This window comes from Psittacula echo (assembly GCF_963264785.1).
Source record: "Psittacula echo genome assembly, chromosome: 5".
In the NCBI taxonomy this organism is placed as follows: Eukaryota; Metazoa; Chordata; class Aves; order Psittaciformes; family Psittacidae; genus Psittacula; species Psittacula echo.
In genome coordinates, this window is record NC_137739.1 from 79,110,547 (window position 1) to 79,134,629 (window position 24,083).

General features: G+C 43.3%; 1 protein-coding gene across 12 annotated transcripts in view; it reads left to right on the forward strand.

Moving 5' to 3' along the window:
* The window catches only part of FBXO34 (F-box protein 34), a 42,316-nt gene continuing 18,233 nt past the window's right edge, over positions 1 to 24,083 (forward strand). For 6 of the 12 annotated variants that reach the window (XM_080618107.1, XM_080618108.1, XM_080618109.1 and 3 more), the window contains exons 1-2: positions 2,248 to 2,372; positions 16,418 to 16,494. The gene's annotated coding sequence lies outside the window, so the exon portion shown is untranslated. Of the gene's footprint in view, positions 75 to 2,247; positions 2,373 to 9,531; positions 9,571 to 16,417; positions 16,495 to 22,298; positions 22,421 to 24,083 lie in introns of those variants that run through there. The other 6 variants (XM_080618113.1, XM_080618112.1, XM_080618105.1 and 3 more) reach the window with 6 other exon arrangements.

A 24,083-nucleotide genomic window follows, 5' to 3' on the forward strand; every position in this document is an offset into this window, starting at 1 on the left:
TAGAAGCAGAACATCTCATACGGAAGCTGGATGTGACTGCTGGGGTTGTTTCATGATTAAAAAATACAAAGCCGGTAAGAACAGCTTGGTTTAGAGAGTACAACAATGCAAAACTTTGAGGAATATGACCGTTACTTAAGATGGAAACAATGAAAGAGCTGTAAGGAGTTGGTTAATCCCATGTACTTTGCCAGAGTTAAACTTCTCCAGGCCTCTGATAAGATAGGACTGGGTTTATCTATTGTATTTTTAATGTTCAAGGCTACTGAAATGCAAAAGTGCCAGATGGCCATGTAAGCTAAACAATGTGCAAAATCTTATATTATCACTAAATGCCCTGGCTGGGCTGAGAGGGGTGGGAGCTGGGAGAAAGGTTTCTTAATCATTAGAAGGCACTTAGCAGCAAATGGCCTTTAGCTGTATTTATCAACTTACAACAAAAGATTTGGTCTGTACCATTGTGAGGCCTTTTTCTAATATTACAGGGCACATATTTCATTCCCCTGTAAACTGTCGGGCGATATCTTGTGTGTCAGTGTATGTCACTGGGCTGTGGTACTATAGTAAATAATTTTTCTTTTTCCATGTGCACAAACAAATCACCATGGTCCTGTACCAAACCCCAGAACTTTCCCCTGGAACACATGAAGCTACTTTGTCAGCACCAGCTCAATCCCATTGTTGTTCTGGGGTTTTGTTACAGTCCAGAGGAGAAAGTACTGGAAGGATGAGGAACTGTAGGTTCTGTTTTCCGTCCTGTCACTGATCTAATATGTGACGTTTGAAAACTCATTTTACTTCTGTCATCCCTCCTGTCCTCATGTTATCTTTGTATATAGCAGCCGTAGCTAACAGGGACTCTAGAGACTTTTGAAGATTCATCTCAGCCATCTGACATGCCCATGTTCATGTGATCCTGTGTCCTGGCTAATTAGCTCTGCCCCTCATCAGCACTGCACTGTGCTGACACATGCTGCTTTTTAGCTTGAGAATGGTCTCAAAGATCTTCTCACAGTATTGCATTACACAGAGTGACATCCCCACTGCTGCCCTCCTGCAGGTCAGAGAAATTGGACCTTTTCGGTTTGCTAGCCTTGCCCTTACGCTGGGTGATCTGTGGTCCTCCCTCACAGGACCTGCATCCCTCCTCAACTGCTGAAATCTTTCGGGATTTCATCTTGGGAGGGGGGAAAACTTCTTGCAGGAACTCCATTAGGCTTTAGCTACCATCTGGTGCCACTGCTTAATTCCCCATTTCCCAATGCCTTCCCTTTGCATTTCTCTCTTGTTCTCAGTACCTTTGGTTTTGTAGGACTTCCCTGGTGCCCGACTGTTTCCCTCTGTAGGCTGAGGGCTCCAAGAGGATAGCATAAGGAAGATGTCTGGGGTGACGCTTACATGACGAACCACTGCCTAGGGGCTGCACAGCCTGAGACACATCTACACCGGGAACAGCAGCAGCATTTGCACAGATCACTGCAAAGGGTACTTAGTGATTGTGCTTAGGAGGCAATCTTGGCAAAACAAGCTAGCTGGAACCAAGCTAGTGAGGTTCCATTACCTTGAAGCTCCCAGTAACCCCTTAGCGGCTCTTTTGGTCCTGCAGCCAGGAACTGAGTAGATTTTAAAGCTGGAAGGTCTATCAAATGAATTTCTTTAGCCTCCTGCTGAGGGCCATATAGATTTTTATCTTGTTATCACTGCATTAAATGCACTTGTAAGCTGCTGGTGCCAGACAGCTGGCTGAGAGCTGGCACCCCTGTTGCTAAAGTTCACAGCAGGTGGCAGAGTGGCAGCAAGGTCCAGGCCTGGCGACTCCAGGGTGAGCAAGGCTGTGAGGCCCCACGTCAGCCAGCTTGGGGGACTGCGGAGAGGTCTTGATCCTGCCGGTCCCCAGCACGGGGGTCTGTCTAGAAACATCCCTCGCCTCGAACCTGCCGGCGGGACCCCACGGGCTCTGGGGAGACCGCCGAGGCCCTGAGGAGCACTCCGGGCCCGCGAAGAGGACAGCCTCGGGGCCGTGAGGAGAGCTATACAGTCTCTGAAAAGACCCGACAGGCCCCGAGTCAGGACTCCGGCCCCTGCGGCCGGCGCTGCCTGGCGCGGCGGTGATGCCGGTGCCTGGCACTGCGCGGAGGCGGCCTGCAAAACCGCAGCCCCCCCCCAGCGGGCCCGGGCTCGATCCACCCCGTCCCGCCCCGCCCCGGGCGCGGATTGGCGCGGCCGGCGCGGCCCCTCCCGCCGCCGGGGCTGGGCGCGGGGGGGGATCCGGCCGCGCCGCGCTCAGCGCAGCTTGGCTGCTTAGCGCAGCTGGGCGCTGCTGCTGCGGAGTCGCCGTCTTCTGCGGGGGAGCGCGGCCAACCCCGCTCCGGGTAGGCTTCTCGTGGTAGGGTTGGGACAGGGAGGAGGGGCATCTGCTGCTCGCTGTGGTTCGGCTCGGCTTGGCACGGGGCCGCAGGCCGGGGCGGGCAGGTGGGTGGCGAGCAGGCCCCGCACGCACCTCCCGCTCTCTGGCCGGCCATGGTGGTTCTGGGGGCCGCCGAGGGGCCACTGGCCGCCTGCCGGACAGGGCTGCGCGGCGCTGGGCTCCACGGAGGGTACTGGGCCTCCTCGCTCCCCCGGCACGGCACCTACCCGCCGCCGGCCGCCCCCTCTCGGGTTTATTTTGTTCCATGTTATTCCCGGCGCTCCTCTCAGCGCGAGCACCCAGCTCCCGTGCCCGGGGCGCCTCGCTGTCGGCGGTCGCCGCCTCCCTGGGTGTTTCATTGCTTTTCCCCCGTTGTGTCCCCTCCCCGGCTCCGCTGGCTGCGCTCCCGTGGCCTTCCAGCCTCCCGGCTGGCCCGGCCCGCGGCGTCTGACAGCGGGAGCCCGGCGGCGGGGGAAAGGAGGGCTCCGTGTGAGCGGGGTGCCGGCCCCTCCGCACGGCCCGGAGCTGCTCTCCTCCCATGCGGTTGCATAACGCGTGGCTGAGGGGGTTGGGGGACGGCCCGGGAGCTGGTTTTTGGCGGGTCACGGGCTCTCAGTGGGCCCACCTGCAGGAACGCGGGGCTTTTCCTTAAAAAAAGACAACATCAAAACAAACCCCCCACGTATTTTTAACGAAACTTTAATCTTCTGAGCGCTGTCACTTCCTGATGGTGTGTTTCTGCATGGCTTACGCCGTGCTCATGCATCTGTCAGCCTTCCAGAGGGAAGGGTTGGGGACCTCAGAGAACATAAACAGTGATATAAAAAGACAGCTTTAATCGATATTAGGTATTGTTGGTAGCACTTTAATAATGTGTTCACGTAGGGGTGGTGTAAGGACCTAAGGAAAGGTTAAATGTACAATAACAGGAGAAGAGGTTTCTCCTCAAAATTACTTCCTTCAAGGCCTTGCTCGAAACAATAAGTGTAGCTTCTAATTTCTTCAGTAAATCGAGTTTATTGACTCGTGCTGTGTGTCTTCCAGTTGGAAACGTGTATCGGCTGGAGAAATGGGACTGACACTTGTCCTGCGAGGTGTTTTATACAATGCTCAACAGCAGCGTATGTCTCTTGTCTCTGTTTATAAATAACCGGGTTGGAAGGGCTGTTAAGCACAGCCGCAGCAGCTCGGGGTTCGTCGGGGGCTGTAAAACCAGCCTGCGAAGCTGTGTACATACTCAAGTGGTTAACCCTGCCGTGCTGCGAGCTGCCTTGACTATACCATAGCTCTCGGTATGCGGCGTTGGTAGGTAGAGATACCGAGGCTAGCTTTGAAAATGGGCTAAAGTGTGGCACAGACTCGAGTCACAAGCCTTAATGAGTGTTTGCGTAGTGCTTAGTATTTTCTCGGATGAAAGGTTTTAAATAATTGGCCATTATAATTGTCTGTCACCCCTAGAGAAGAGCCAAAAAAATAATCCACATGGAAGTAGGCAGTTGTTTTGGAAGTCCAAAGTCTAAACCTGTAAATGCCTGTAGGTGGTTAATGTTGTTACTGCTTAACATGAAGACAGCAAAATGACTGACTGAAAGAAAAAATAAAGATCTTGTTCTGTTCTCCTTGTGAGCTGTTCTCTGAGCATCGGCTGGACGAATGAAATCCTGCTGGTGGGTGAGCTACTTGTTCTTCAGTGCCCTGAAGAATTCCTGATGTGACTCTGGTTGCACTAGTGTTGTGTTGGGTTTTTTTTCCCTTGAAAAATTAACTGGAAGCCTTATGCAGTGTTTTGATTCCTTTTTGGTAAATGGCTAATCCCTTGCTGCAGGGGATAGGAGTGTTCTGAATGCAGTGTTTTTGGGTCTTGCGGGGAGTGCCTTGTGTTGCTTTCCAGCAGTCACCTGCCTTCCCCTGGCCTCAGTGACAGCATTATTGACTCATTTTGAAGGGAACTCACCCAATATTCCTCTTACCTGTGAAACCCCATAAATTTGCTGTAGCACAGAGCCTTTGAGGGAAAGAAATAGAAGGTCAGGGAGCCTGGTCTTCATCACCAGCAGCCTGAGAACAAAGGCATTGCACTTACCAAACTTCTCATGACAAGCTTCCATTTTAATAGGTGGGAAAAGTTGTGGGATTTGATTTAATAACCAGTGTCTTAAAATCATTTTGCATGTTCCATGTTACTAAGTTGTCTCTTTCATATTTAATTGGGGAATGAGCAGGTCTTGAGGAGGAAGCTGTGTATGTTTCACTCTCACTAAATGGTCTTTAAATTCTTTTCTCCATTTAGACAAGGATTGTGAAGAAACGTGAGTGACTTGTCAAGCGCTAAGCTGCAGCTGACTTTCTTATAGGCATATAAACCATCTTTTTGCTTCCCTTAAAATTGGAAGCTTGTCTTATAATGTGCTGTGGATGTGCACCACAGCGTTGGTGAGCTCTTGGCCACCTTGAATTGTGTGTTCATAGAGACTGGCATGTAGTTCCTGTGCCGGAAAGGGCTGTGGTTTTGAGGTACGGAGGTGTCAAGTTCAATTTCTGGTGCTGTGAAGCTGAATACTGAAAAGTAGACGCACAATACTACCTAGGTGTAACTGAAGACCTGGAGATTCCAGGTCTCAACACATTCACCATAATGTGTTACTTTCACTTCTTGCTGCCCTATAGCATAACAAAACGAGCAGTTTAGTATAATGGTCAGACACCAGTGGCTTTATTACTGGCAGATATGGCATATTTAAATATTTCTGTTGCAGGCTTGATACCTGGTTTCAAAAAGGATAATGGCTTTTCTGCACCTGGTAGTTGAGACTGTAAGGAAAACATAGGACTGGTCTTCAGGCTATGTTTAAAGATAACAGTTTTGGAAGCGTACATCTCTCTTGACCTTATCTGCTGCTTTTATGGTTTTTGTGGATTATTTGGTCATCAGATGTATTACTAAATGCTCCTATCCGTGCATTTAAGCTTTTGAAGGAGGTCTTTAGTCAAAGTTGATGGTTAGAGATCAACTTACCAGCTTTGAAAGCTCTGCAGAGAGGAGGGCACAGGAATGCTGCTCTGGTATGTGTGGCTGCTCAGTTTTTATTTGTACTATATTTTACTGGTTTTGTTTTCTAAGTTGTTTTGATTCTATTAACTTATTAAATTTAGATACTATTAAAGTCAGTATGGTAGAACTTTTTTAATGTATGAATGTTGTCTCTTTTTTTTTTTTAAATGTCCTTTTTTCACCGCTAAGATACTGAGAATTGAATTAAGTGCCTGTAGTGTGGCTTCTGGCTGTCGTGTGGGATTTGTTTGTTCCCCAAATAACTTCACTTTTTTTGTCGTCTTGTGGAAGGGGAATATCTGCTGTATCACTTGCTAAGCCTGGTGTTGCAGTTTTATGCCTAGAGCATAACTAAAGGTGTATTTAGTACTGTAGGCATGGAGGTTGGGTTTAATCTAGTGATTTTGAGTATAAACTGCAGAGAAATCAAAGCAGGACTGGCTGTGACATGATTTAGTGTGAGGTGTCCCTGCCCATGGCAGGGGGGTTGGAACTAGATGATCTTAAGGACCTTTCCAACCTTAACTATTCTATGATTCTATGATACACGTATAGCGTGGGCTTGTATTTCTACAGGCAATTGTACGCACTTGGACAGTCAGTTAATGGTAAAAGCTGGGTGTCTGCAGTGTTGTCGTGACGAGTATCAGAGGCAGAAGGATTAACTATAGCTGGTGGTTAACTATGCCTAACCATGTTGCAATGGCACCTCCTGTTGCAGTACACAGGTAATATGAATGTTTACATGGATCACCTTCCTACACATTGGAGGTTCAGCTACCTCTTTCATTGTGAGTTGCTGCCACGTGACTACTTAATGCTGTTTTGAGAGCAAAAATACACTGCAGAGGAGCATGTAAATGGCTGTTAAGAAAATGTCAGCTTTAAAAAAAGTAGGTATTCAGTAATGGCTGACTGGTATCTTGGGGTGTAGAAAATAGTGCTCTTTTCCATGTGATTAAAAAAGTTTCTGCTTTAGAAACTGCTGTGTCTGCAGTTCATAGCAAAGTAATGGGATTTAGGTAGCACGGAGGCTGAATTTCTGCCAGTTAAAATCTTGCTGTACTAATGTGCCATTCTGTACAGTTCTTGGAAGCTAATATACAATGTTATTCTGCCTTGCAGCAAAACAACTAGTGATTAAAAATTCAGCGGATGCTGTGGTTCACTTAACTACTTGTTCTTGCATCATTCAGGTCATATCACACAATTAATGTTTCTAATGTTCGATCTAGCTTTTTTGCTCTAAGAATGGAAATTATCTGAACTACCATGGGATTTACAGAACTGTTTTGGCAGGAACTGGGCTATGCAAAGTGAATTATTCAGAACTGTTTTCATCCTTCCACTAACTTGGAGAATCTCTTTCTGATTTCTCAAATATTAGTTAGTGCCAGACAGGGCTTTCATTTCTGCAACTTCTCTCCCTTTAAAAATCAAAGTGTTTTCTTTTGATTGCTTTGAGATAGATGAGACTCCCTACTTGAGAAGAGGAGGGAGAGAACATGGTAGGTATAAGTGCTTGGTTTCTTACTTAAACTCAGTATTTCATTTGGCCACAGAAGTGTTTTTGTATGAGAATTCTCATTTTGTTTTGGGCACAGTTTCTACTGCTTTCAGTACATGTACTTTTAATTTGCACAATTTTGGTTAATGGTATTCAAGCCAGCGTGTCACTTGACTTTTAAATTAGAGTTAAACTTTACTTTCCTTCCCCATGTTCCTTTAATTATGTATGTTTTGGGTTCTTTTTGTAGCAGACATAGGTTCTGGAAACATTTTTCTGGACTACCTGGAGCTAGAAAGCAGTATTCATGTAGCAACTTTTGTTTTCATTTCTTTCACCAATTTTCTGTTTGGAAGCTGGTGCCTGAACTGCACAAGAAGCAGCCTGTCTCATCTCTTCACAATCGGTGCAGTAACTGGCTTTGGTTGACTTTCTCAGCACTCACCTGCTGATACTCACAGTAGGAGATGGAATGCTCTTCACCGTGGGTGCTCTCTAAACTGGATGCATGCATTGACATACATGTTTATAAATCGTTCTGTTACAAGCATGATAAAGGCAGGATAACAATAGAGAAAAGTTGCTGGGTCATTCAGTGTCTTTGAGAGTAACTTTTTGTACTGGGACAGTGCTCAGCTCGTATTTTGGTCAAGGGCACACCTGAAGTTCAGCCATTCAGCTCAGTGTATTGTTGCAGGTAGCTTGAGAATTGCAGGGTTTAGGAGAAGGCTGTATCTTTTTATGCATGAAGTGGCAAATCAGTAATAGGAATGGAAAAGGTGAATTTGTGCATTACAGCATGTGATATGCAGTATATGACTGATATGCCCACAAACTGGGTTTCAGAGAAGTAATGGGCAAAGCCCATTCTTTATGCACGTTGTTTGAACTTGCCATTTGGATGACTTTCTGTGTTCTGTCAATTAGCACATCAAGACAATGAATTTTTAGTCAAGGCAGAGAGTCTTCTTCGGAAAAACCTGTTTGGACTACAAACGCTAATCTGCTTTGAGAGAACTTGTTTCAGCTGAATTGTCGGCAGATAGTCAATTGGTTTGAAAAATGAAGCTTAAAATATGTAAACCCTCCCCCAGCCTCCTTAGTGTCTTGTTTGGAACGATGGGAAAGGATTCTGATTGGGTTTTGCATATTCCTAATACCATGTACGCATGTATCCAACATTCTGTTTACTTAAGGAATTGATATTCAGGATAATGCGTTTAATCTCCAATTGCAAAAAATAACTTCACACGCAGCTAATTCCATCTGCTGGAAGCAGAAGAGCAAGGCTGACTTCGTCGTTTATTTGGGACTTGCTTTCTGCTGGGCTAATTACTATGTATGAACTTTGGAAATTTGCATAATTTTTTGGCAAACTTAAGCGGCAGCCATTTTAATTTAGAATTTTATTAACTTGAAACATCCCCAGCAGCTCCTAAGCTACTTCTGCTTCATTCTGGGGTTTTGGTATTTTACAGACTTTGATTTAGCAGTAACATTCAGTAACATTTTTTTTTCTTTCCTCCTTGCAGTGACCTTTATATATAACAGCATCTTGCTTCCATTTCCAGTAACTTTCAACCTGCAATCTAATGCAAAATATCTTCTGTCATTCAAATAAAAATGTGTTGAAATTAAATTCTCATAAAACGGATGCTAAAACATTAGAAAATTAAATGTTAGGTTTTGGTTGCTCTTCTGCAGTGTGAGAAGAGCACTTGAAATATTTTAAGTGTAGATGAGTTTCAAAAAGTAACCTTGGGGAATCTGGGGCATGTCAAGTCTGGTCCTAATTCTGCTAAAAGCTGGTCTCATGTTGTGAATTCTTAAACTCCAAAAAGTTTGGATGTAAAATCATCATTGCGGGTAGCTACTGAATGTTCTGTCATATTGAAAGCCTGGGGTTTTACACATTTTCAGCTTCTCAAGGTGTCTAGCAATGCCTTTGCTGCTTGATTTGCTTTTCTTCTTGTGACCTCCTCCTCTGATTTTGCTGCTTGGCAGTCAGTAGAGGTGCATAATCTGTAGAATATTAAAACAGTTGGAATTTTATAGTGAAAAATACTGTCTGCTTTATTGGAATGCTGTTATTTACTGGCTCTTTTTCTTTTGGATGCAATAGACTGGATTAATTTTAAAATCTGAACTATTCTTTCTGTGTTATGCTCTTAGGCTGCCTTCTATCTCAGTACCATCAGAAACTTCCTATTTTGCTGTGTGCAGTTGCTGTCCTGTGTCTTTGTCCCTCTTTCCTCCTCCCTGTTATTCCGTTGATCACTTAAGTATGCAGTTTCTTCCTTGGGATGAACAGGGTTATATTGCTAGGCTCTTTAATTCCTCTCTTGTCAGAAAGCCAAGCATAAAATCTTGTTCCTAAGTCACTCTAGAGATTTCTTTGTATGTGCTGTTTTCTTTGCATGCTAACATCACTGAAAAGATTTTGTTTCTTTCCTTTCCCCCCAAGTCTAGACCAGACATAATTATGTTTGTGTGTATGTGTAGGCTTGGGTGTTGCTGCTCTGCAGCCCAGCAAGCAATTTGGAGTCCTTGGGCAGTTTAAGACCACAGTAGCATCAAAGGCAGCAGCTCTCCCTCTGCATCTAGGTAGGTGAAATAATTTCTGTTGTATCTGAACTTCAAAGACTAACTCCTGGCTTGTGCCTGTGGTTTGGCTCTCTGCAATGTGTCATACTGGAGGCTATATTTTAAAAAGAGTTTGGACAATGAGTTCAAACAAGACTTGCTACATATTGAATGATAGTAGCTAGTGTTGAACTGGACTGGAGTTTATGTTTACCGGCTCACGTGCTTACAGAGGCAGCCTAGTTCCCTTTTGATTCATAAAGCTCTTCATTGAGGTCTTTGTTTTGAACTTTGCCTCGCCCTAAGTCTTTATTGCAAAGTGTAAAAATCCTTTCCATCATGAAGCCTCCACTTTGGCATTGGGACTGCAGTCTTAGTATGTTTACTTCTTCAGAGCTTTGGTGCTTCCTCCTGTCCTGACTCCTGAAGTTGAGAGAGGCTCCCTGTAAACATATATGCAAAGTTTACTCTCCCACCATTAGGATGCTCTTGCTTTGGTATCATGCTGCCTGTCAGGGTGACTGATTTTCTCAGTCATTTGTCTTTCTGACTGCCTGCACATGTCCCCGTCCTGCCCTGGGGAGAGGAGGCTGTCGCTGTGCAGGATGTTTGTGCCCAGGCAATCCACTGCTTGAACAGTCTGGGCATGCAGGGCACGGTAGCTTGAGACAAATGGTCAGGGATCTTTAAGGAAAACCTGCCCTCTGGAAATGGGTTTCTAGACCTCAATTTAAGCATCAGGGCACCAGATATATGTAACAGCCTGCCATCAAGTTTGGGGCAAACTGTTAGATTCTTGCCTCTTTATTTTTTAATTTCCTTTCTAAAGAAGGATGGTACTCTACTGTTGTGTTTTAACTGAGGTAACTTAATAAACACATGAATGAAGTGATGTTATCTTAATAAACATGAATGAAGTGATGCAAAGAGTGCTTGTTTATGCATCTGAAATCTAAGTAAATCTGCTGCCACTTCTGAAATTTGAGCTGTGGGAGGATTACTGATAGCATCAAATCCATCTTCTGTGGTGTTAAGAAAGAAAATCCCTGTGTTTCTCCTACAATGCTTATGGATTTTTTTTTTTTTTAGATGCAGTAGGACTGTAGATCTAGTCATATTAAAATCTATAATAACTTACTTTGAGTTGATCTTGCAGCAGAAGCAGTTGGAGATGTGGCTTTGATACAAATTACTGGGAATTCTCTTGATGATGCAGCTTTACAGTCTAAGCTGGGAATGGGAGCTCAGAGCAGTTGCAGTCATGCTCCCTCCTTGCGTAGTGCATGGGATGCCACCAACAGTGTTCTAAACCATTTTTCCTAATGATTCCTTTGTTAAGCCTTAACAGCTTATGGAATTGTTAAAATGAGATCCGCTGATGTGTTAGCTGTAGGCTTCTGGGTAAACTGTAGGATAAATAGTAGTAGTTTACGTATGCTTGTGGCAAATTTCTCTGCAGCATTCTACATACTCTTCTAGCCTTAAAAATTGCCTTTCCCTTCCCTCTGCCCTTTTTTCTCCTTGGGATCAGTAGATGTACCCAGTGAGGAAAGGGTTATGTATGGATTTTGTGAAGCTAACAGCTTCATCCCTGGCCTGACTAAACCCAAGGAAGTGTAGGCACCAGTGTCCTGTAGGAATGGACCATATGTCTATGGGAAAACATATTTAAGAGATTGGGAAGAAACAAACATGGAAAAAAGTAAGGGAACTTTATCCAAGTGTAAAATTATGTCTGCAGTGGAGCTATATGGAGCTAGTTCATTGATGTTGCTAGTTGCATGAATACTGGTTGTAAGGGTTTTTGGTGTTTTTTTTTTTCCTTTGTGTTTCTTGAGTCACAACATAACAGCAAGGGATTGTTCTTCATCAGGTGGCTGCCCTGGCAGAACAAAGGCAGTTATGGACTGAAGAGTCTGTCAGGCTGCTTTCCATTTGAAGCAGCCTGGAGATTAAATAAAGTAAATGTAAAAGTTGGTCATGATAGAGAAACTTTCCTGGGGTAAAGGCTGTTGGGAGAAGGCATGTCTTTAATTAGACCAACTGATACCACTGGGGTGTGGAGGGGAGGATGAGTGAGCTTCTGAGCATGAATCAGTGCCAACATGTATTTTATCAGAATTGCAGTTTGGAAGCAGGGATTCACTATGAGTTGCCTTTGGGGTGTCTGGGGCCTTTCTGCATCTTCCATATATTAGTCACAGTTAGGGAAGGAGCTGTGAATATTGCTTTACAAACATAAAGCATAACTCTTTAAGGAAAGGTAGATTGTAAATTGTGCGGGTAAAACAAGCTGGCATTGTCAGGCTGGAGTCAGTAAAGCTAGGCAAAATGCCAGCAAGTGATACCTGTGTCCTGAGCTTAATGTTTTCACAGTGGTCATGCTGGGGAGGATTGGTGGGAGATGCTTAAACTTAAAGCTAGTAGGAACAGCAGTGCTGTTTTCCTCTGAAAAGCTGCATGCTTTTACTGGAATAGCTAAATGCAGGCATGTTAAACTTAATATATGCATGTATGGGTGATCTGAGAAAACATCCCAACAAGTAACCCAGTAACTTTCTTCTGGGGAGATGCTGAGAATATCACCTTTGCTGCCAGTCAGGGCCAAGCTGGGCTTGTTAGCAGCTTGTAAGTGACAGCTCTACTTTGCATTATGGGTATTTTAAGTTATAAGGGTGGCAGAGCTAGAGGGAGAGGGGATAATGTCTGTGCTGGGTATTCCTTCTTTTTTAGGGGGGAGGAGGAGATGGGACTAATTGCATACCTTCTAGTTCTGGTTACTTCATTACTGAATAATCGTTGGAGCAGCCCAGCAGTCTGCTGTGATAGCAGATGAGTAGTGTGGCTTGCAGCACTTCAATCTAAACAAAACTGAAGTGCTTTTTCCTTTTTCACCTGCAGTGAAACTGTAATTTTGTTACATGTATGTTAGCCAATACAGAGGTGTTCTTGCAGCTCTCATGATGCTTCCCTGGGCTTTGTGCATGTTAGAGGTGCATCCCCAGCGTGTGTAGCAAAAATATCCTAAAATACTGCATTACCTTATCTGGCTTTCCAAATAGTTTGCCAGGGGAAGATCTGTTTAGCTTTGACATTAGATGTTTCAGAGGGTTTAAATATAAACTGATGAACATTTAGAATATATTTGCTTTCCATAATGATACATGTTAATTAGTTTTTCTATCTGCATCAGGCCCTGAATAGTCAAATAAACCAGCTTGAGGACACCTCTGCTACCACTTCTGTTTCAGAACATAAGTCCCTGTGGTGAGAGTGGTCATGTTGGCAAGGCTGTAGCAGAATGGTGTCATTTTAGTTCCACAGTGTAGAAATGGTGTTATATGCAACCTATATTATGCAAAAGAGAATTATTGGGCAGAGCTTCAGAGAGGGTTTTTGTCTGTCTTTGAAATGGGATAACAGTGCATTCGTGCATCAGGCTGAATCTTGATAATGTATCTTCTTGGAAATAATGTTGATGATCATGATTTTGAGGTACTGGCTTAAGGCCATGACAGCACCACAGACAAGTGCCTGGATTTTGCAAACTGCAAAAAATTTTTGTATTGGGCAAAGTTTAAACTCTTGTCAGGCAAACTTTTTCAGGACTGCAGTAGAACTGTTAAATCTGATCTATTCCTAAAAAGACAGCTGACTGTGCATTCTGAGCCACATACAATTCTTTGTCTCTGCTTTTGTCTTGAATGGAAAAGTAGCTTGTTTTTGCATTAAATAGAACTCAACTGTCACTGCCCCAAAGGGGTTCTGTTATTGCAGGCTCTGCTTGAATTCTAGGCAGTGTTCTTGGCTCTCACTGCTTTTTGCTGTAAGCGCAATAACTCAAATCAGAACTATGGGAGGATGGTAGCACACTAACACAGATATTTGTTGACAGGTAAAAAAAATCTTGGGAAATGAAATATAATGCTCTTTTTCACTGTTGATTATTTTTGTAAGTTTGGGCTTGGTTGTGTTGGTCATAACTTGGCTGATAGGATTGGTCATGTAGAGCAACTCTGTATGGGTCCAACTGCAGCATTAATCTCTTGGAATAATTTAAGGTGAAGTGATGTTGAATTTCAAAGAATTAGAGAGTATGAGGCCCCCTTAGTCAAGCCTTGCATTTATAGGGTGGCTTTCAGAGGGAAGGACCCAAATGTGCTTTGCTAACTGGCCTGTGCATTATGCACTGGAGTGAATCCATGCTTTGATAAGAATAATATGGGTTCTTCTGACGAGATGAACTGCATCACCTTTTTTTAATGAGGCATTTATTTATTTGGATAGAGGAAAAATACTTTTTTTCCGTGTGAAAAATCAATAGCTGATCAGACTCCTCCATTCATTTATAGCTGCTGGTATTGCAGGGACAGGAGGCTGACAAGATGGAGTGGGTGTAGCCTAAATAAAAACTAGGTTCAAGCCTGGAGTGTTATCTGGCAGCAGGGTTGTAAGCAGAAGAAGGTTGTAGAACATGAGTCTCATTGGGGAGCGTGGGTGCTGTGCTGCCTTTTTAAGAGAGGTTGGGGGCCTTGCCTGCATGGGAAAAAGAAGCTAGAATATGGGCTGTGATAACTCCTTGTCATGCTGGGCAACTTCCTCTGAGGTTAAGTAGGTGGAAAGGGGCTCACTTATGGGCAGGAGGTTCAGCTGGGTAGTCAGTAAGGGTCTGCAAAGCACAGCTTCTTCCTATGAGTGGGTGAAGGTCATTCACCTGTATGCTTATAGTGAATGGTAGACACCATTACAAGAGTTTGGCATCTTTTGTGCTGAGATGGACTGCTGGATGATAAAATGGTGTCTCTCACAAATACCTCAGATGCGGAGTGCTGGATCCTGCTTTGTTAGTTGTTAAAGGGTTGTGTGTGGTTGTGTTTCTTTTCCCTTGTAAAACTAACCCTACATCTCACAATCATCTGTTTGCCTTCTTGGCCCTGCACTTAGGATTTTTGGAGTTGTCCTAGGGTCTGTGTAAGTTGACAAGGTTCTTGCGACCGTTTGGGATGGTGGGTTGTCTTCCCCATATTCTGCTTCTCTTGGAGTTTATTAACGAAGCTTCCACAGCAGCCACCAGCCCTGGCTCTTCTCTGGCCTATGTTTACTTACGTTTTCTTAGTGGTTGAAGTGTTCCTTGGTTCTTTCTTTCTTGTGTTTGGCTTGAAGGTTCCTGAGCTGGGATGGGTGCGCTACTCATGTGCTTCAGTGTCTATGGTTATGATCCCTCTTTACTGTAAAAAATAATTTGGAGGCAAATTATCCAGTACTGGAGACTTTTGTGTGAGGAAAAAAAGTAATGAGTGCCTGAAGGGCCACAATCTTGTAGATTGTGTGTGGTGCCATGTAGTTGTGAGCAAGTTTTCCTTTTTGCAGAAGGTAGATTAATTCCTTGGGGGCTGGATAGCATCTGATCTTTATGTGAGGGAGGGGAAAAAGCTGTCCAACTTTAATCTGAATTTACTAGGTAGTTAATAAGACAGACCTTTGCCCTGAGTAACTTGTCCAGCCTATGTTATGTTGCAGGAGCTCCATGGAGATGAAGTCTGCTGGCTTTATTTTGCTCTAAAATCCATTTGGCTTAAAGCTGCCTCCAAAATCTCAGCCTCTGTAGTACTTCAGACTTGCAGCTGGGTAACCTGCTGGGTGTTTAAGGGCTGAGGTTGGGGCAAACCCTGGATGCTTTGGTGGCTGAGAGGTGACATTGACGTGTGGAACTTGCCATTCAGGTGTCCTCATGCTGAGAGCAGTGTGCCTCTCGCCTGTCTCTTCCTCCCTTTATAATTCGCAATTTGTATTTAATAGTAGAGGAATTTAAGTGTTTTGTTGTCTGTGCAGTTCTGGTCTGTAGGAGCAGTTAGCTGTAGTGATGTTTGGCACTGGAGCTGCGTATGGTGGCTGATTGCATAAGTCAGTATTGCTGAAGTGAGCAGGGAGAAAGTGAAGGTATTTGCACCAGTCATTTAGAAACTGGTATAAATCAGGTCTGAATCAAGCTCAGGCTCAAACAGGTTGTAGAATTTATTTCTACAGCACCACTGGGGGTGTGGCATTGCAGAGACAAATAAACAGTGGTTCCCAGCCCAGAGGCTTGTGTTCAGTATTAGATAATGAGACATGGGGTAGTTATAACCGGGGACCTGGCTGGGAGGGGTTAGGAGAGAGCGATGGTTACATCCGTGTAGAGAATCTGAACTGTTTCTTCTTGTGCCCGCAGCTTATTAATGGCACTGTTAAGAAATTGTGGGTGCATCTGAGGTTATAGGAAGGATGGAAGTCAGCTTTGTGGAAGGAAGCGTTGACTGAGTTATGGGACATGCATGGATTAATAAGAGAAAACGGAAGGAGGTAAACTGAAACTAGTCAAGCATGCAGGGAGTGGCTCGGTTTACACGGAAGCAGAACATGCAAAAGTACTCAAGGGTCTTGAGGAATTTAAGTGTTAGAGCAAGGATGGGAAATCTGCACTCAGATTCCTAACATGTGTGCTTGATGAGAATGGAGGAACAGGTCAAGAAAGGGATCCAGTGTGGCTGCCAAGAGCTTTGTAGTCCCTCGTCTTTGCTGTCCTTGCAGCCTGGGCTCCCACAATGCCAAAGCAGCTTCTGCCCAGCCACCCAGCAGGACTTCTGGTGACAGGGCAGCCGCCTTTCGCTGTAGTTGCTGGACTCTTTTTGGGGTGTACTCAGTCAATCAGCACTGAAGACCTGCTTGAATTGGTGTTGCTCCACATGTCAGCAATGCATTGATTGTTGTTTCTGCATGCCCTTTGTGCTGGGCAAACTGGATCTTTTGGGGTTTTAAGAGCTAGTTAGTAGTTGTAACACCATTACTGTGTCACTAATTTGATTTTTCCTTCCCTTTTGCTCTTCAGAAATGCCATTCTCCTGAGTGTGCAAGGAACCTACAGAACTAATGTCTAACCCTACATGGAATAACAACTCTTGGAAGGTACCACCCTTTTCTAACTACATGGCTTTGTTTTTTGGGTTAATGTTGCACTGATCTTTGCTTCAAAGCTTGAAATTGAAGAACCATGCCTTATGTAATGCTGTCCCTTTGAAAGGGTGACATTGCTGTGACATTCCAGTCTCTGATTTCCAGAAAAACTGCATGCAACCCAGCACTTGATCTAGGGTGCCAAGGGGCCATCCCTCTTTCTCTGTGAACGATCTCTTTAGGCAGAGCCTGGTTTTGCCTTAGGAACAGATGGTGGTTTCTATTCAGAGAGCTGAGCTAAGCTTTCGTCATTCTTGGTGACCATCCTTGAAAACATATTGCCCTTCCTTTTAGCGATGCATGATGTCTTTAACTTAATGACCTTCAGGATTGTCTTTCTTGACGCGAGGCTTCTAGCCATATTTATCAAGAACATCATGAGAAAGTGCAGTTGCACTTGTAATATTTAAATTAAAATGCCTTGGCTGTTTGTGCTGCATTAACCGGCTCTCAGGCATTGCTTGCTTTGCTTCTGATCCTGCAGTGATGCCATAATACTGTATTTTGGACTGCCCTGTACATTACCATGGCAACAGACTGATGTCACAGGCTCAAGGACATGACTTCAGTGTATGATCATGCAGAGGCACAATCACATTTGTGAAGGAGAAGGCTGACTAATGAGCATCTCGAAAGCAAACAAGGGGAATGCAGGTTACAGCTGACCAAGCAAGGTGCTTCAATACAAATTTCTCTTTTAGACAGAGGAGGGGCTGATCATGTCTTTTAAGATGGGAACTTTTGTTGTGATGAGCTTCTCTTTCTTGTGGATAAGCAGACATCTTGCAGGTATTCTGTCTCTTTTAAACAGGTGGTATTCTGGGGTGGGGAAGCTTGCTGTCTTGTTTCAGAGCTTTGAAAGGGCACTTTTAAAGACCTTCTCAGTGGTCTTGTAAGCACACTGGGAACACTTTGACTTGCTTAATGTTGTTCAAACAATTTAATCGGTTTTCCAAAGCTTTATTTTATCCATAACATTGGAAGGTGAAAGGGGAACTGCATCTGCATTATGGTCACATTTTCCTATATCCTATTAGCAGATTCCAAGATTGTTTAATGTGCTCTCCACCCATTTCATTTGGCTGCAACCTTTGCTCCCATGAAAACAAGGCTGATTGTTCTGAATTGCTGTGTGTATGTGTTTTGGCACAGCATAAAGGTACCTATAATAACACAACTATTGTCTGAGGAAAAAAAAAAAAAAGGCAGTTTGCAGTAATAACTACAAATAAAAGGGTGCAGTAATGGGGCAAGGCACATAATGGTCATTTTCCCATCCATTACGTACAGAAAATTCTCAACATGGTCATCCCTTCAACACGACAGGGATGTGGGCTTTAGCATAGTATGTGAATGTTGGGAATAGGGGACTGAAATATTTGCGTGTTGTTCCAAGTTTCTCTTTCCTGGACACAGTTCCGTTGCTCATATCTATGGATGGGGAGGCTGAATGACTTTTGCACAATGCGGTATTTTATTTGCATGCTGTGAGCAGTTTAACAAGTGTGTGTGCTAAATGAAGCATTCCCACTTTCAGTTAGCAGCTGATGCACCCTTAAAATAAAATCGTAAGTGCCTTTAGGTTGAACAGTGGGGTTTTGAGGGGTGACATTGTGCTGTGTGTTTGAGTGGATGGTTGGTCGTGCCAAGCCTGAATGTTAACTTTAAATGCTGTGCGATTCAGTAAAGAACTAACTAAAACTCCTTTGTGCTGAAGTAATTTTTGCTCATCTCTGCACTTTGGGGAGTAAAAGCTGTTACAGTGCTAGATTTGGAAGTAATAGTTTTAAGTGTTCAGTGTTACAGGAATTCAGGGTATTTAACAGAAACTGGCATTTCTTACAGCAGCTTGGTTGCCTCCCAGGGCAGGAAGCTGTAGAGTGTTAAAAAAGGAGGCAGGGAAAGAGCTTAACAGCCTTCTCTCTAAATCAGGATGCTTGAATTCAGAGCTTGGCCTTGAGCTGAAAGGACTGGAAGCTCTGCAAGATTCAGTGATTCAGGCTGCTCTGCAGCAAGCAAGAAGATAACGGTGATGGAGACTATCAAGAAGGCAGCCTTGCTAAAAAGAAAGGCTTTGTGATATGGTAAAGGGAAGGAAGTCTGGAGAACTTAGAAAAGGAACAGATGTTTTTGGAGGTGGGGAAAAACTTAACTATCCATGTAGCTGGCTCTTCCAGAAGGAGCTTGATATTAAACAAAAGTAGGCACACCCACTGTTCAGCGCAGGGATCCTGGAAGGCTGCTCTTTGGAACCACCATGCTTTTCTGTTTGACAAATGCTTTGTACGGTGGCATCTTGCAGAGGCAGAAATGAATAATATAAGCACCTGTGAGCTCGTGCAAAGGTGTCTGTAAAACAGTGAGGGTGTTTGATGCTTCTCTTTAACAGCAATAAGAAATCTTTATGGGTGTATAAAATGATACTCAAATCAGGAAGCCAAGAAGGGATACTTTTCCTGGAGAAGGAAATAATGACAGAAGATGCATTAAAAAAAGAGGGAGAGGTTGCTCGTAAGGGTGTGTTTATGGACTGTGATGACTGAAGTGTGATAGAATAAATTGCTGATCCTGTGTATCAGAGTGGCAATGATTTTTTTCAAGTTGTTGAAATTTGCATCACAAAAAGAAGTATTTTGCTCTATCTAATAGGTTAATCCACTGTAATTGACTGTGAAATAAATCTAGGGGAATTTTCCCATCTGTATGTGTTGCACAGCCTCTTTGCTGTCTACTTGGCAACTGTAACTTTAGATAATTAAAAGCTGCTTTTTAAATCTGCTCTTCTTTCAACTCTTACTTTTTTTTTTTTGTTTTGTTTTGCTTTTTTGCATCTTGCTACTTCTCTGAGAGCCATCAGTCATCCTAAGGTGTAAAAAACAAGATAATGTGGTTTTAGAAAAGGAAAACTGCAGGTGAATCTCTTTACTTAAAAAGCCCTTACATTCTGGTGAATGTGTGAGGCTTTTTAACATGCACATCACTGCTGCATTTCTACGAAGAATTCAACTTTCCTAGTCCAGTATGGAAAAACTAAATTCACTTTGGCTTTCTAAGATCTTGTTCCGCTTGTCCTTCTAAAATCAATAAGCAAGTCTTCATGGCTGTCTGTGCTTAGGAAGCAGTTGTAATTATCCAGAAATTACAGAACTTGTTCAGCACAGGGATCCTCTGGTTTCAGCACATAGTTTCATTGCTCTATAGTGTTTTGAGAGGCCGAAGGGTGGGATGAAGCTACAATGAGTTTCCAGATTCCTAACAGTATGAGGGACTGTTTTTAATAGTGATGATAAAAACAGCTATTCCCAGTTGGAGTTTAGTCAGTGGTACAATTATCAGAGCTATGAAATAGTGCAGGGATGGCTCAGAATGGAAAAACTAAGGCTTGAAACTTACTTTCTTGAGGGAGCTGTTTGAAACTATTTCCTGCAAGCTCATAGACAATTAGTAAGAGACCTTTAATGGCAAGAGATGGGGCTGATGGGGCATGGTAATTACTTTGGTAATTTAGTTTTCAGGCTAGCAGACTTCAGTGGGCTTTGGGAGAAGGATTTGGTAGCAATTTGTTGATGAAAGCCAGCATGGTGAGTGGGAGCTCTGGAGCTGGCATGTTTGATATGTAAGGTTATGGTCTTCTGCTGTATTGTGTGGTCACACCAGCTGTTCCACTGGGAAGCCTAAAAATGTGCTGAGTATTTTCACAGTAAAGTAACAATCCCCAGCTCAAAATCTGGTTCACTTAAACCATCCTTTTGAAAACACAGTTGTGGGTACCTTAATTTCTGCTTAGCTGCTTGGTGATTTGGTGGTTCTTATTCATGTTTTCTCAGTTTTGTGCAAGAGGAGGAAGCCTTGAAGACAGAATATAGATTGTAGTAGAGAGGAGCAGCTGAGAATACTGAGTTAGATAGCAATGCATAGATTTTTTCCTTTTTTTGCCTCTAAAGCTGTTTTTGCGTTAATAAGGCTAAAAGTAATGTGAAGCAAACCCAAATCTGATGTTTTCAGGTAAACTTTCAGAAATGTTCATACTTATGAAATGGTCATTATCCTGGAAAGAATTGCTTCAGAATTGTTTCTGGCATCCTGTTGCAGGCCTGTGCTACTGAATTCTGAAGATGAAACATGAAAAGGAAAGGATCTACAGCAGAAGTTTTAACAAGGCACTTGAGTGTGCAGAAGTTATTCTTTACTGAAATTTAGGTGCTATTTCAGGTCCTGTCTTTTTCTTCAAAGAATGAATTAGAGCAGAATTTGTGCTATGCTTGGAATTTCTGAAAACGTAATTGTGTTAGTCGCTAGGTGTATCAAATACAAAGCTCTGAAAATATAAAGCTATTTTTTTTACTTCAAGTACCTCTGAGTTATTAATAGGGAAGAAAGCCTTTGAAAATGCAGCCAAAAAAAGAGTAAAGATCCATGGAATTGGTAGGTTTCTAAATTAGCTTGCATTTTAAACAGTCTTTGAAATAATCATGCAAAAAGATACTGTATTTAATGTTGGTCTCTGCTGCAGTTCAGCAGCCAAAACCCAAGCTTATTTGTAGCTGAGTTAGTTCAGCAGAAGATGTTCTGTGTATAATGTCCTCTTAAGAATTTGTATAAAACAAAGCAGATACTTTGGGAAAAACGTTTAGTGTGTACTCTTGCTTGCCTCTCATCTTTGTTTTAAGCTATTCAGCCGTGGTGCATCACCTGTGCTTTTGGGTGTTCAGAGTCCTTTATGGTCTCTTTCAGCAGGTCTGTGGTTTGCAAGCTGTAAGGCCGTTTAAGTGGTGAGAAACATCATCTGCATCCAGAGCTGTTTCCTGGATCGTTCACCTGCCTGGGCCCTGTCTGGGCCCAGCTCTGCTCACCCATGCACTGTTTCTTCCCTGTGCTTGCTTCTGCTGAGCTGAATGTGCTTGAACAAGCTCTGCAGTGTGATGGCTGCAAGTGCCTAGTTTTGTATGATGGGTATCTTGGGGGTCTGCTTTGATTGTGGTGTTGTACCAAATGCTGTTTTGAGGCTCATCTGAGTTGGTGTGTTATTCTGTCTGTCACTGGTTTGGATTATGTCTCTATGTTGCTGGCTTTGACACCCTGCTGTACCATTTCCATGCCATGCCACGTGCATGACTTCATGCTGCAGGCCTGGAGCTGTTGGAGACAACGCAATGCACGTCAGTAGGCAAAAAATATGCTATTGGATTGAAATGATGGGGACTCATTGTGCATGTTGTGAGCAAATGTCTTCAGCACTGTGACAGATTACTGTCTTCCAATGAAGAGTGAAGATTGGCAGCCTTTAGTGTGCAGTCAAATTGAAAATGTATGATTCTTGTGTGTGGTGTCAGTTAACGGCACCAGCAATTAACAGCAAAGTCAGAATAACTTTAATTTCTTTAGATCTGTGGAAAGCTGTGAAAAGGTGAGGTAGCCTTGGCCAACAGCCAACCACCCACCTAGCTGTGGGGTAGCTCACTACACCTCCTTCCAGGAGGGAATAGCTTTAGAGAGTTTGTCAAGGTAAAGACAGGGAGCTTACTGGTTACTGTTGCGGAGGAAACAAAAAGAAAGTCGTTTATCACCAGTTAAAATGGATTTGGGTAGTGAGAAGTAAAGATTAACGTTTAACCAACACCCTTCCACTCCCATTTCACGGCAGGGGATTACCTGCCCTGCCAGGCAGCACCTACTCCTCCCTACCCTTCTCTGACCTTGGTGGGTTTTTTCTTCTTCCTCTTTGTTGGGTGTGGTTTTTGCCCTTTCTTAAATAGGTTTCCCCAGTGGTGCCAGTCGCTGGGCTGTGTCCTGTGGTGGCTTATGATGGAGCTGGGTGGACAGGGCCTGGGGCAGCCAAGACCACCATCTGCAGAGGCCATGTTGAAAACTGACTCTAGTGAGTGGTCCTTAATTTTTCTTTTAGTCTTAGACTGTAGCCTGTTCTTTGGAGGTGTTTTGTTTTGTAAGATACCACTAGAAATACCAGTGAATCCAAAGCTTGTTGAGTGGGTGTAGCTGGAGGTGTGTCTTGTTTGTTTGTGGGTGGGTTGTTTTTAGATGCTTTTAATGAATCTGTTGGAAGTTTCTGTCCTCAGCAGATGCAGTGGTGCAGTTGGTTATAAAATGTTCTGTGAAAAATAGTTTGAGCCTCCTTTTACATGAAATCTCTCCTGAAGGTGGGTATTCTCAGTCTAACTGTATTCAGAGCAGAGGGTTTTTTTGTAAATGGCTTACTTATAAATTTGAAATTAGAGTTTGTTGTTTTTACATTATTCTTGCAAGATGATAGTTTTGTGTAGAAGCATGATGCTGGGGCACCAGCAGTGTCCTAGTTTAAACAAGAATTTGGAAAGGATTTAAGACTTCGTGACAATTCATAAGGCATTGGTGAAAAAAAAACTGTAGAAGATGCAAGTAGCTGAAAACAGAGTAGACTCAGGAGTGTGATAGAAAAAAAAATGAGCATTTTGAATTACAGAAATACTTGAAACTAATGGCACAATTACTTCTGAAACTTTTTTTAGTACCATTATATTTAATCTAGTGTTTGTGCTGCTGTAAGGTTTCTGTTTGGATTTGGTTTTGGTGACTGAGGAAAGATTTGGATGCTTTAGAGATGCTTAGTGACTGCTGTAACCTCTCAACTCTGCAGTGGATTGGTGGAATAAATCCATGTGGACAAAATCCTGTTCTGCTTTGAGTCTTTTGTATGTGTGTCATTTATGTTCAGTTGGGGTTTTTTTGGGGGGGGGGACAGTGGTGGTGTCTTTTGTGTCTGTGTTTTGTTGAGAAGGTATCCACAGTGGTATAGGACAGAGAAATCCACAACGTAACCTTTTGGTTTAAGGGTAAGATTCCACAGATGTACGCAAAAATTAATTATCTCTCACTCTCCTAAACTACATAGGGCTGGACCTGTGATCAGGGCATATGGGGTGGTCTCTGTAAGGAGAACTCTCGGCCCAAAGGCTGGTCGAAACCAGTTAGAGCCATATAAACCAGTTAAAGCCATATTTAATTCAGTGAATTAAGTTTCAAAGCTGATGAGTTTAGTGTTTAACACTGGGTCACCTGCTGTGGGGTTTTCCTTTTAAAAAAGTTCTAAAACAATTGTGTTTATTTACTGGATATCCAAAAGTTACCTGTAGGTTTATTCTTCTACTTTAGAAACCATTTAATACCCCACAGAAAGATGTACAGAAGCCATTATTACTGTGCATTGTGTATCTTGGTGCAGAGGGACTTCTTGCCTACATAGTATCAAGTATGAGATTTTTAGTTCCCTGCTGACACTTCACTTTGTGAGTATATGCCAATAAAATGGCTGGTCCTGTGCTGGACTACATAGATTCAACTCTGTGCTTACAATCAGAGGAATAGTGCAAATGGGTTAATTTTCACTGTGTTAAGAGCTGCCACAAAACAGGCAAAGGAAGCTTTATTTTTAAGAATTAGAATGGGTTGTAATGCCATGCTGCTGGGTCACTAACAAACTATTATGGGCAAACTAGTGAGTAAGTACTGTCAGGCAGGCCATGTGATGGTCAATTTATTAGCTG